At 40.3% G+C, this 12,291-nt stretch overlaps 1 non-coding gene across 1 annotated transcript; it reads right to left on the reverse strand.

Moving 5' to 3' along the window:
- Positions 1–11,781: 11,781 nt before the first annotated feature.
- Positions 11,782–11,891, reverse strand: LOC117235265. The gene has a single exon (XR_004493649.1). It is a non-coding gene; the product is annotated as a U6 spliceosomal RNA (small nuclear RNA).
- Positions 11,892–12,291: the final 400 nt, after the last annotated feature.

Here is a 12,291-nt window from a genome sequence, read left to right on the forward strand (position 1 = left end):
CTGCACCTGTTATAAATCGCTCGAAGGCAGAATACCGTCGAACTAAATGCCTCCAAGCTGTAGAAAAATACGTTGCCGCTATAACACTGTGATCTTTGAAATATCTAACCAAGAATCATTGTTCTCGTTGGGAAGAACCGTAAAACGTAGGTATCCAATTAATCTGTCTGGAGCACGGAAGAGTTGCGATTGCGGCTAATGTTCGGATCGTCCGAAAATTTTCGGCCGGTGAATACGCGCCACGGAACCGGACGCGAGCAGCGAGCTGTAAGAAAAATATAGCCCCTAGACTTGGCAAAGAGGTAAAACCTTTAAACGTTTTCCTTCCTTGAAAGGAGAAGAAATAGGTGCGGCTTGCATCTAGCGAGCCGGATTCGCTTAATCCGAGCTACTTCAGACCAATCCGGAGACCCTGAAACTAAAGAACTACCGCTCAAGAGGATACGGCGAATAACCGAGAATTGGCTAACGGGATAACTCCAGGCTGCTTTCTATCGCTGGACTTCAAACGGGGTTCGGTGATTTCAATGTTGCGAGCTATAATCTCGTTAAAAGAGCTTTCGAAATCTTTAACAGGCATAATTGTTTAAATAATTTATTCAATCCTGCCTGGGGGCATTCTTATCCGTTATGTAACATTTGTATATCTTCTATAATTATTTATGGTACATACGTATAAATGGAAAAATGACTCTGTGCTTTTAGTAAATAATCACTTAATACTCTCTCTTGATGATGGAGGGTTTGAAGAACTAGAAAATTATTTCTGATATATTATCTCTTACAAAGTATAGTACATACTTAAACATAGATAATACAAATAAATAACTATACGAATTCGCAGAGTAAAATATAAATGCATAGATATTTAATATAAAACTCCGCCGTTTCTAAGTAGAAAATAATAATATTTAGTCAGACACATTCAATCGTTTCTCTGAAGATCTTTCCTCTCATAATAGTTTATAGCAAAACCATTACAGTAATAAATAAACAAATGGAATGCAATAAAATTCATCGACTTTCCGTATCAGACATGTTCTTTTTCGGCAAAAGGACAGTGCAGTCCTATCGAAAGCATTATACCGACGATACTTACAGAAGCACGGAGCGGCATTCGGCTCGCACTGTCCTCTGTCTGTCGAAGACGAGTGGGCAGAGAGAGACGAGGTCCAGAAAGATTTGAATGGGATGAGTTTTGAATGCCACAAACTCGCAGACGACCAAATCCCCGAGAACGTTCTCAAGCCCTCGGCCCAGCAGAATGAAATCGCAGAGACCTACCCTTTCGTGTGACCCCTCCACGAGCAAGTCACCGCTCTCTCAAGTGTCTCGATGGAATTTAATTCTGTCCGGGGCCAGGACTCACCTACTATGCAGTTATTTGATACCCGATATTTTCTTTTCCCGCTCTGAGCGAGCTTCGATCCTTGAATTACGAGCCGGATTTCTTTGTCGATTTGAACGCATTTGATCCTTCGGCTCGAAGAGACCAACGCAGGGATCAGAAGACGAAATAAACGGGCGCTGCTTCGTACTCAAAATCAATTGATCGTCGATGGCTTTTTCGTGTCACCCGATACATCTTGTATATGGGTTGCAGATGCAAATTTAAACTCAACGATAGGGTTGCACGCAGAAAAAGACTGTGTTATTTGAACATTCTAAAAAGGCAACGAACTTTTTGAACAATCCAATAGCAAGTGAGAAGATAGCGAATCAAAATGAATACATATAAATTTGTTTAAGCGAGTATCGACCTTAATGGTTCAATTGATTGTAATTTAAATGTTCACAGAAGCCTCAACAAATTTACAAGCCACAGAAGCTATATAAATACATCGTAATAAATTAAAAGTCCCAAGAACTGAAATTAACTCGAAGACTTATAATCAATTTTACGCGACGAATCCAGCAAGCTGTCGCGGTTTGTAAGTAGCGCGACGTGGAGAATTTTCCAATTGCGTTTCCAGCGCGTCCAATGGAATGAGAGAGGTCTGCGATGGAGAATGGGACCGCCAAATTGTTAACCCAGTTACACGGCGCAAGATACGGCTGGCGAAACTAATGGACCTCTTCCCCTTCGTCCGCAATCTTGTTGTTCGGCCACCCATAATCTAATAGCGAGAGCCCTCGTGTTTCCGCCCCTCGTCGCCGGCTTCGGGACTCGTATTTTATCTTGAACGCCGTGTCCACTTATTCCTAACAATTGTTCGTACTCGCGCTCGTTCCTTTCTGCTCTGCGGTCTCGCCGTCGGGATACGCGTGTGCATTTTCGTTCCTGCACCGTGCTCGATAAATGTTCGGATACACAGACTGGTTTGTGTGCAAATGAGAGTTTCTAACTGGTTCCATAAAAATACTGTTGGTGGATAATGTGGAATTAAACAGCAGTCACTGAGAGAAGGGTAAATTACGTGGATTAAGTTGCGGTTAAGCGTTCTTGTCTTGCATGTATACAGGATAAGGAGAATGATATCGCGCGTAGTCAGCCACGCGTGGCGCCTGAATAATGCTGTACTCCGAACGTATTAGTTTAACGTACAGTAGCTGTTCGGCGGGCATATACTAAGCATCGATATATTATATTAAGCTCCCATATACACAATTCTAAAATATTAAATCAATTACATACATAAGTCATAAGACGCATATATACATATAGATATACTTTATTTCACTTGCTTCTATCTCTAAATAACTTGTTTAGAAGGAAATATTTGTGAAAACTGAGTCATCATTACAATTTCTATTAATTTTTCAATTATAACGATTCGGATTTTTACATCTACGTAACAAAAGTACCACTGTAAATAACATAATAATATTCGCTTTAATTTCACTGACTTCAAATCGCGTGTACACACTCGCAGGCAAAGCTGTCTATATTCCCGCGTTCTTCAGGAACAAAATCTCTGTGCGTGGACCAGTCACGTATCCGTGGATGTATAGTAAACGCACGTATAGCCTTCGTACTACCTCATTCACCCTCTCCACACATCCCCTGATCATTCTAAAGGATGAGACATACCGACTGTGTGGCCGGTTCCATCGCCCGTATTAACGCCCACTGCAAATAGAGTCGGTGCTGGAAGAGGTTGCAGCGTCTGTGCTGGCCGCGAATCACAATAGGGGCTGATCAGTCCCCGGTACGGGAACAGAGCGAGATAGCGGGGCCACGGGGGTAGAATATGGTGCGAGAACTTGCCTGGGTTCGATGTATCAAGCCGAAAGTTTGATAGCCCCGAAGGCTTTGCTAGCCAAGTTACTTCCATGGAACGTGACCCCGCCTCGGTATCCTCCGGTTCGTCGAAAACCGCGCTTCTCCGTCTCTACTCATCCTTTCTCTCCCACGTCCGTTCGAGCACCCTCGAACAACCTTCCCTCCACGGGTCTACGTGATCGACTCCGTTTCCTTCTCTCTTCCACACCGTGGAATCACTTCGTTCGATGCTAGACCGCACGTATACAGTTACATGTGCACACACACATATATATATATAGGATCTAGACTCCTGGCGCTTCGTTGCCCCGGAAAATATTATCGCCATCCGTTTCAGGATACGAAATCCGCTTGCTTCGTGACTATTGGCCGCTCTTTTCGCGTGTGTTTGTTTTAAAATCCTCTATTCTGGAACGATGCATGGATCACAATATGCAGTAGCCTTTCATTCACGAGATGGAGTTTTTGGAAATTAGTTGAAGGTATTTGGGTAACTGTGCTTCTGTTCCGTGTGTGAAGTCGGATAAGAGAAATTCCACGCTCTCCAGAATATTTCGTTCCACAACGTTACGAAGCGCCCCTGGAGGAAACATTCACCGTCTTTTCCTTAATATAATTGCCAACAAGGGTTCCTCGTATATTCATAATGCAGCTTGGGTGGTCGAGTCACATAAAATATCCGAAAAAAACTGCTCCCGCAGCACTTTCCGTTGTTTCACGAGGATAGTGCACGCACGACCAACTCTGTTGTTAGTATTCGAATTTACAGCCTCGGTTGCTCAGCCTTGTATGTTTCTCTATCCAAAAGATCGCAAAACAACTGTAATTTTCTTGCTGTACTTTTCTTTGCCGCACTTTCGATATAATTCATGTTCTTCGTAAATATATACCGTGAAAGAAAATCACACTTCAGAACGACCATTTCCATTCGGTAACGCAAACACATGAATCTTCTTCTGCATCTTTCTGGCATTCTAAAATTATGACTTCGTCCCAATGTAAGACACTAAAGGTGTATACATCGAGTCATAAAGTTCTCAATAACTTCGGTGACGAAACACAGCTCGAGACACACAGACAATTACTAGCCATAAAACGTTATCGTGATTCCACATCGCGGGAAAATTCAAACAATGCTCGAGCGTCTAGTCGCGAAACTTTTCAGTGGAAGCAAGAATTCATTCTCCAGACATTGTAAAACACGAAACGTTCGTGGATGAAGCGGAAATCAGGAAGAGCGTGAATCGATCAGGAAGGATGCGGAGACGATGCTGTTGGCGAATTTATGCGACTTGGAATGCGATCACCAGCCAACAAATATAATTTTACTAATCTGAATTTCGATTGTTCACAAATCTACGATTTAATGTAGCGGAAGTATCAGACAAACGAACTTTGGCGCATCCTCACTTTGAGCATCGTTATCGTTGATGGATGATCGAACGAGATGCTAGGTTATGTGAGAATTTCTTCCTCTTTCGTCGTATATTTCACATGGAACAGTCAATATCTTCATGTAATCCACCATTCGTTCGATCAAGACAGGAAAGGAATAGGGCTACTTCAAACTGGAATAAGCAGCGAATAGGCCCAATTTCCAACATCTCGAGCAAACTATCCCCTGAGAGTTTAATCATTTTCGAAGTTTCTTTGAATATGCATACGATGTCACATTAAATTGAATATTTTGTTGCTTATCTCATTTTAGCATGAAAAACGAGGCTTTGTCGTAAAACAAGAGATGCAGGAGAGAATATTTGACTAGAAATTTCGATGTTTTAATCAAGCTCTTCCCATCAAGTCACTTCATGAATTCTTAATGCATCAAACACTGTCGTCCATTCAGCTGGATCTGTTGTCAGACGATCTCCCTTCCTTTGCTAAATAAAGCGCTGGAAATCCGTTTTTTGCAAACAGACACCTGACCGCGATTGATAAGACCACGAGCCGCTAATTTGTTAACAAATGGTCAATTTGTTTATTGAATTTATAATTCTATCAAATCTAGAACCTTATATTCTACGCTCTATTCTTCTCTATAATCGTACATTTATCCTGAGCTACCAGTCTGCGAATGTTTACGAAAATTTATATCTTTACGAACGCATTCAAACACGGATTTGTTTCACATTCGAAACTGTTAAGGTATAGAGAGGCTTCGGAGATACAAATAGTTTACTTTATTCACACACAACAGCTATACATATATATTACGCTCTGAAGACTCGGATAACCTTCTTGCACGCACACTTGTTGTCGACCGACTCTTCTAGATTCTTCTAACAGCTTCCAATCGTCTTTTGTCTCAACTGAGACCTGGACGCCCTCCGACGCTTACCCACACATTCACATGTACAGTGTAAATGTATCATCTGCCTAACAGAAACATTATAACGACTATATATGTACTTTATTTTGAATATTCAATATACTTTTGCATATTACACGCGTTATGCACATTGTTCCACATTAAACTTTCCCGTAAACCCGTAAACATCCGCGATCTATAAATAACGGGTTTAATGAGTTAAGAGCCCTTGTACAAAGCTGGGCAACAGAATTACACGGAATAATTCCTATCAAAGCCGGGGCTAAATACCCCCGTGGTCCCTTCTAAACTCTGAAATCTGATTTACGCCGGTTAAGCTCAGATGTGGTACCGAACAAATTCGAAGCAGTCGAACCGCGAAAGTAATGGAGGCCCAGGCGGCTAGGTAGATCGCGCGCGCTCCTACCTCGGAACGCAACGCGATTTAATGGCGGAAGGCGGCGCGGCGTCGCGCGTCGATCCATCACGACACCGATGTTCGTTACTCAAGACGTTGGGCCACGATGGAAGGTATGCTGACGGAAAGGCTGAGGGAATTGGAAGCGGACGGGGGACGCGGATCGGGGGCTTAGATTGGCTTTGCATAGTTTCGCGTGTCGGGAGTTGAGTTATAATTACCTTAGCGCCTGTAACAGGAGCGCTGGTATAGCGATGGCTAACGCGACTACAGGATAATAAATTAATGCGGCACGTCGCGTAAATGTAATACGAGCCTAACTACCTACTCCGCCTAAGAGCGTGTCGTTGTAAATGATGATCCGCTGCGAAGGTGCAATCGCATCGGCCGCTGCTACAATTTTCATCTGTCTTAGCTCCTACGACTCCCACTTGCTCGCCAGTTTGAGTCCGCTTTGCTGTTCGACGCGAAACTGATATATGCTGTACGGAGCTAGAAAGATATGGAAATTTAGTTAGTTATTTTTGATAGATCGAATATAGTTAGAAGAAGAGGGTCGTTTGTTGATCGAGAGTTTGACATTTGAAAATAAAATAATTTAATTATTGTTTATGGAAAATATCTATTAGGATGTACATAATATTCCAGTATACAGTATATACATATATAATATACAGTATGAAGAGAAAGATATAAATATTTAGAAAGAGTTAATGAGGAAATCCGGTGACAAAGTATTTTAGACCACAACGAATTTAAAAATTCGATGAAGCATCAAAGAACATTGAGGAAGAAGAATGCATTAGAAGTTTAGAAAAGCTGCAGCTTTTAAAGTAAGGTATTTCTGAACAATGTAAGATTAGACGAGATCTTTGCTAAATTTTTTGTTACCTAAAATTCGTAGCATCCAGAAGTTCTCCGAGGCACTTGGTATCAAAGTAAAACGTTAAGAGGATGATTAATGATTTACAGTGTCTCAAGGAATGTTAGGTCGAAGTTGGAGAGAGATGTGACACGGCGGCTCTCATTATTCCCTCTCTATTTGACCCTTTAATCATTCAGTTGCACACACCGTTTCAACGAGTCCCTTTCAAGTCTTCCTCGCATCGTCAAGTACTTAAGAGCTTTTAATTAGAATCGTCGCACTGCTCTACTTTTTCGAGCGTGCAGCTACGAAACATTCTAGCTACTGTTTATACTGTTTTATTATAGTTTCTCCTCGTATCAAGGTTACAATACCAGGACTACACTGAGAATCAAACATTTTCGTTCGAAATACGCATTCTTCTCGGTACACGTATATATTTTAAACAACCTACAGATGAGGTATGACTTATCGTATTTTTTCCCTGTAGTCTTCATATGCAAAAGCATTGTTATCAGAGAACTTATCAAATCAGATTAAGAGATCAGTCCTGAACCAGTCTTTTTTTCTAAGCGTAGAATAGTCACTGATTAAATACAAAACCAAAGAATATAATGTTATTAATCGAAGGACTACTTCAACCAATTCACATCTGCACCCTCTAAAAACGCGAGCGCTCTCGCGATATGTTATTACATGTAGAACAGACGGAATTAACGTAGGTTCAGAGTCAGAGACACCCGATTCTACGTTCGTATCTAGCGTTTCGAAGTATGCAAAAGGCCGGCGCGGCGTCCCTAAGCTCGCATGCAAATGCGCTCGCGGGAGCGTATAAATACACGCCGTGCGTGGAGGAGAGTTCGTATAAATTATACGAACGTTTACGAACTGGCTTCCCAGCGCGCTCTAAACTCTCTCTTTCTACCTCTGTCCTTCTCTTTCTGTCTATGAAAACGAATCTAAGCGTTCGTCACGAAGTAGAAACCCACCCCTGGACCGAACACCCCCTTCCATCCGTAGTATTATTATGTTTATGAGCGAGTACAACGATGTAAATGCAAATCCGAATGGGGCAAGGATACGAAGTCGTTAGCAAAAGATTTCCGGCCTCTTTAACCCGCGGTGATATCTAATTTGTTATTCGTTGCCGCGATATCGTCGCGCGATTCACTCCCTCGTCTGGATTCACGTCGAAGTTAATGCCCCTGAACATCAGGAGTCATCCTCGCAGCGTTTATGTCTGTCCCGGACAGATTCACCCCTCGTAAATTATAGTTCCTCCGTGATACCGTGCCGCAGCGTTTTCTGTCCTGGCGATCCTCGAAATAAGGAGGTGGAGATCGAAACGTGACGAATATCGAAATCTTTCGCTAGTCAATTCGAAATCACTCTTTCTTTATGTAGAATCGTTCCTGAATAAGGCGTTGTGAACAACATGAAAAATGCAAACAGTTGTAGCAGTCTGATAAGTTGTTCAGTTCTTTTTTAGTTGATTTTAAAATGACAAATGCATAGTGCTACGGAATGCCGTGTCTCTAAAATCTATTATAATTTATTTACGATATATCACGATAATTAAATTTGACTAGGAATAATACATAGACTAATGAAGTCACAGAGTGGGAGAAACTGTTTTTTTTTTCTACTTAAGCCAGATGTTTGCAAAATCCGACAATCTTCTTGATTTCGCTGCGACAAACCGTGATATGCTAAAACCTAGACACCGAATGCACGTGACATTATATATTTTTTTGTCATTATTATGGAGTGTTTATATCGACCAAACGATTAAGAGGTAAAAGATGTTTCTTACTTACGTAGCAAGTTACGTTCGAAGACTGAATAATCTTCGGAATAACAGTTTTATTATGAATTTTATCATCTATCAAGATGGCAAATTTACGCGAATTTTATAACTTACCAATATCGTTATTTCTATGTCATTCTCCTACATATAACCCCTCTAAAGATAATTAGAATGAAATATCCTCACAAAGACGAGATTAACTTCGTTTAAGCTTAATGAAATTGCTATGAGATACCCAAGTATGTTTTACATTGTCCCCTAGTTCTATCATATTGGTATTTGCAAGTTGAGAACACTTTAGGCTAACTTTTCAAAGGAAATAAAGCGACGTATTGAAAAGACCGCGACAGGAGTGAAGAAAAGTAGATACTCGTGATGCAATAAAGTTTATGCAATATATTATAGCTTGTTGCTTGCGGGTTAAAAACAGGGTCCTATTATCGTGAAACTCGCACGTTCCGTTTACTCGCAAACATTCATTACGTTACACGTACGTGCTGCTAAAATATCCGAAATTATCTAAATCGCTGTGTCTGAGTCATGAATTGTAGAAAACTGGCAAATACGGAATTGTGTGATTCTTCTGTGTATAAGATTTACACGTCATTTGTATTTTTATGTATTTTTGCATGATCATGAGCCGGCAGAAATCGAAAAAAAGCAAAAATCACAAGATGATTAATATAAAGAGAAGTTCATTAACCTTATCGGAATTACGAAAGCACTTCTCAGAGATCGGATCAATAAACTTCTAATCACATCGAATTCCATTTGCGGAAAGAAGATCGATTAATCTAGTTGTGAAGATGATCAGAATGATCGTAATGTACTTTCCAATTGTTAACTTCAAGTAGTCATCTAGAAAGTTCTTTTGAGTATTCTGGAAAATATTCCTAACTTTGACCTTCCTATTTGGAAGCTGAGAGTTTCGTTGGAAATTTGGAAGAAGCGTGAAATTTATGCCAGCTCGTCGCTATCGATCATAGACGTGAAATCGCGATTCCACGCGAGCAGACAGAACTGCGAATAGCGAAAACCGTTTCTCCAGTTTCCAGGACACTGCACCAGCTAGTTTTCCTTTATCCTCCCCGGTTGAATACACGAGCCGTGCGTGTGTTGTGCTCGCGAAACGCGTTCGATAAGCGGTGGAAACTGACAAGAGAAAAGAAAGAGAATCTGCAAAAGAAGAGATGTCTGCTAGCGAGATAGGCTCGAAGCGAACTCGAAAATCTAGAAATCCTGATGAATTATGGGAATCGAAGTCTGTTTGCAAAGTTTGCTCTAGAGAGTGAAACGTGATGAATAGATATTGGACGTTAATATATGCGTGTAAATTTGTTCCTAGCTATCGAATCGTCCGGATTATGATGACAAATCGATGGCAACCTTTTCAAGATAGGTGCTCGGATAAAAAAGAAAAATTGGTAAATGCTGTGATTCGGAGCTACTGATTAGAAACTTATCTACATCGATACCCATTTTCGAGAATAGGCCAAAGAGGATGTTAATGCTCCGAACCTTATCCTTCGATCTATAATCGATAGTTCGATTTTATTTTTATACTTGTGTTGGAAAAATAGTACGAAGCACAGTTGTTCTGTTTTTGATTTGTTGAAAATTCACATGGAAAAGTCGCACAAATACGTCCAGAACTTGTTTACCAAGTTATTATTCCTTTTCTCTGAATGCAGATTTTTCAAGCTTACAGAAACATAGTGAGAACCAGAGTTAATTTGGCAACAATCTTATTTACTTATCAATTGATTTAATTTTTCTCGAATTCTTTTTGTCTTTCTGGGAAGTTCAGATTTCTCGTTCAATCAAAGCTAATTCTTCGAACGAGACATTGACGATTGCTACCAAGAACTTTATCAGCATTGTACTCGATGTTGTTTACGTAATGAATAGTTAGTCATTTACTTAGTAATCAATCTCTCGATTAACACGAATTACTTTTATCGATACATTTATTGTCTATGCAGGTGTTACCATTTGATTGAACGATAGCAAGTAATTAAACTCGATTTACGTTCCTAGAACGTGTTAAATGATTCATATGACTCCATATTTTGACAACGCTCGTTCTTCGAGCAGTTTAACTGTATGGCGTTCTTGAATTTGCAAGCGCTCTGTCCCTGCAGCTTCGTCGATTCTCCGCGGTCCTTGACATCGCCGAAAATCCATTCTCGCGATTTGACTTGCAAAGCCCGGATTACTAGCCGCAAGATGGCGGTCCCATGACGTCGATGTAAGTCCTTCCAAGATTATTTGGAGAAGAAACTTCCTGATGTCGTTAAGCCATGCCGCGTGACACGTGGCGCCCTGTCAATTTCTGGGTAGCTTTGGCAGCTTCCGCTGATCTTAACCTCTTAGATATGGTTGAATTTTGTGCGGGGCTGTTTCTCTGTATGGCTTGACGCGAATTACGCGTAAACGATACAGCACTGCAATGTGTGACGGATAATGCTGTTCTCTACGCAAGCACATTGGAATGAAGTTTTTGATAGTTAAATTATAATTTTTTCGTTTAATTAATTAATTAATTAATTTTCGTTTTCTATTTTAAAGCGACATTTTGAGGTTGAAGATTCTAAAAAATTACAAGGATACTTTTGACATTTTGAATTTTCCCCAGAACAGAAACCGTTTACTAGAATCTTTCGTATTCCGTACGAGTGCATGGAACCCCGATATAAGTCGCCGGGATACCATGTACTCGCAAAATAAATATTTCACTCCGAGAAACCTCGTAATTGTAGGAAGACAAAAGACCTATATCATATGACTTCCTCTTTCGCAAACTTAAGTCGTCTCAAATAAAACATTAACTATTTATCACATTAGATTTCAGTTACGCCGAATGCATATTACGTGTTGAGAATTGTGGATCGTAATCGCCGAAATAAATATGTAGGTACATATTACATGTAAAAATGACAAAATAAAAAAATTTTTGTATTTATTTAACATGTGATTACAAGATGTACATAAATAATAATATTACATGTATTTCACCTACTCTTCTAGTCTCACACTTCTTGCCAAGTGACATCTTTTTTTGTTCCAGGGATGCTGGCACGTACACATTCACAGACACACACTACCAACACTATATGTATATTACACTGCACAGTCAATCTGGTGTACTTCACACATACACATGTTCATGGAACACTTCACGACTTTGCGTGTCTCCTTGGCGCAGGGGCCACGGTAACACTCTCCTTTGCATAGTTGCAATTTTAGTATATGTACTACCGAAGGAAGTACGTTAGTTACGTTCCGTTTCCCGTATATACAGTAATGTACTATCTTTGAGACAATTAGCGAGAAAGTAAATATCTCATAGGCCACCTAGCGGCGCGCCGATGTACTACAAATGCAACAGTATCCTCCTGCACTTGTATCCTACTAAAAACTATCTAATGATAAAATGACCGGTACTGATAAATAAATAGACAGTCAAAAATAAGATGACCAATTTCAGAATATCGTTACGAAAATGATAACTTGCTAATTGCTGTGAAATAAGCTGTAGAAACGCTTGCTTACAAGCATTCAAAGGATTGTAGGGATGAGAATGTTTGAATTTAACAAAAGTGGTAAGGCAGAAAAGTAAGAAGGGGAAAATAGCAAAATCGCGATCAGACACATTAAATGTCTTGTAAGA

This window comes from Bombus vosnesenskii, unplaced genomic scaffold (assembly GCF_011952255.1).
Source record: "Bombus vosnesenskii isolate JDL3184/JDL3185 unplaced genomic scaffold, Bvos_JDL3184-5_v1.1 scf7180000013314, whole genome shotgun sequence".
Classification (NCBI taxonomy): domain Eukaryota; kingdom Metazoa; phylum Arthropoda; class Insecta; order Hymenoptera; family Apidae; genus Bombus; species Bombus vosnesenskii.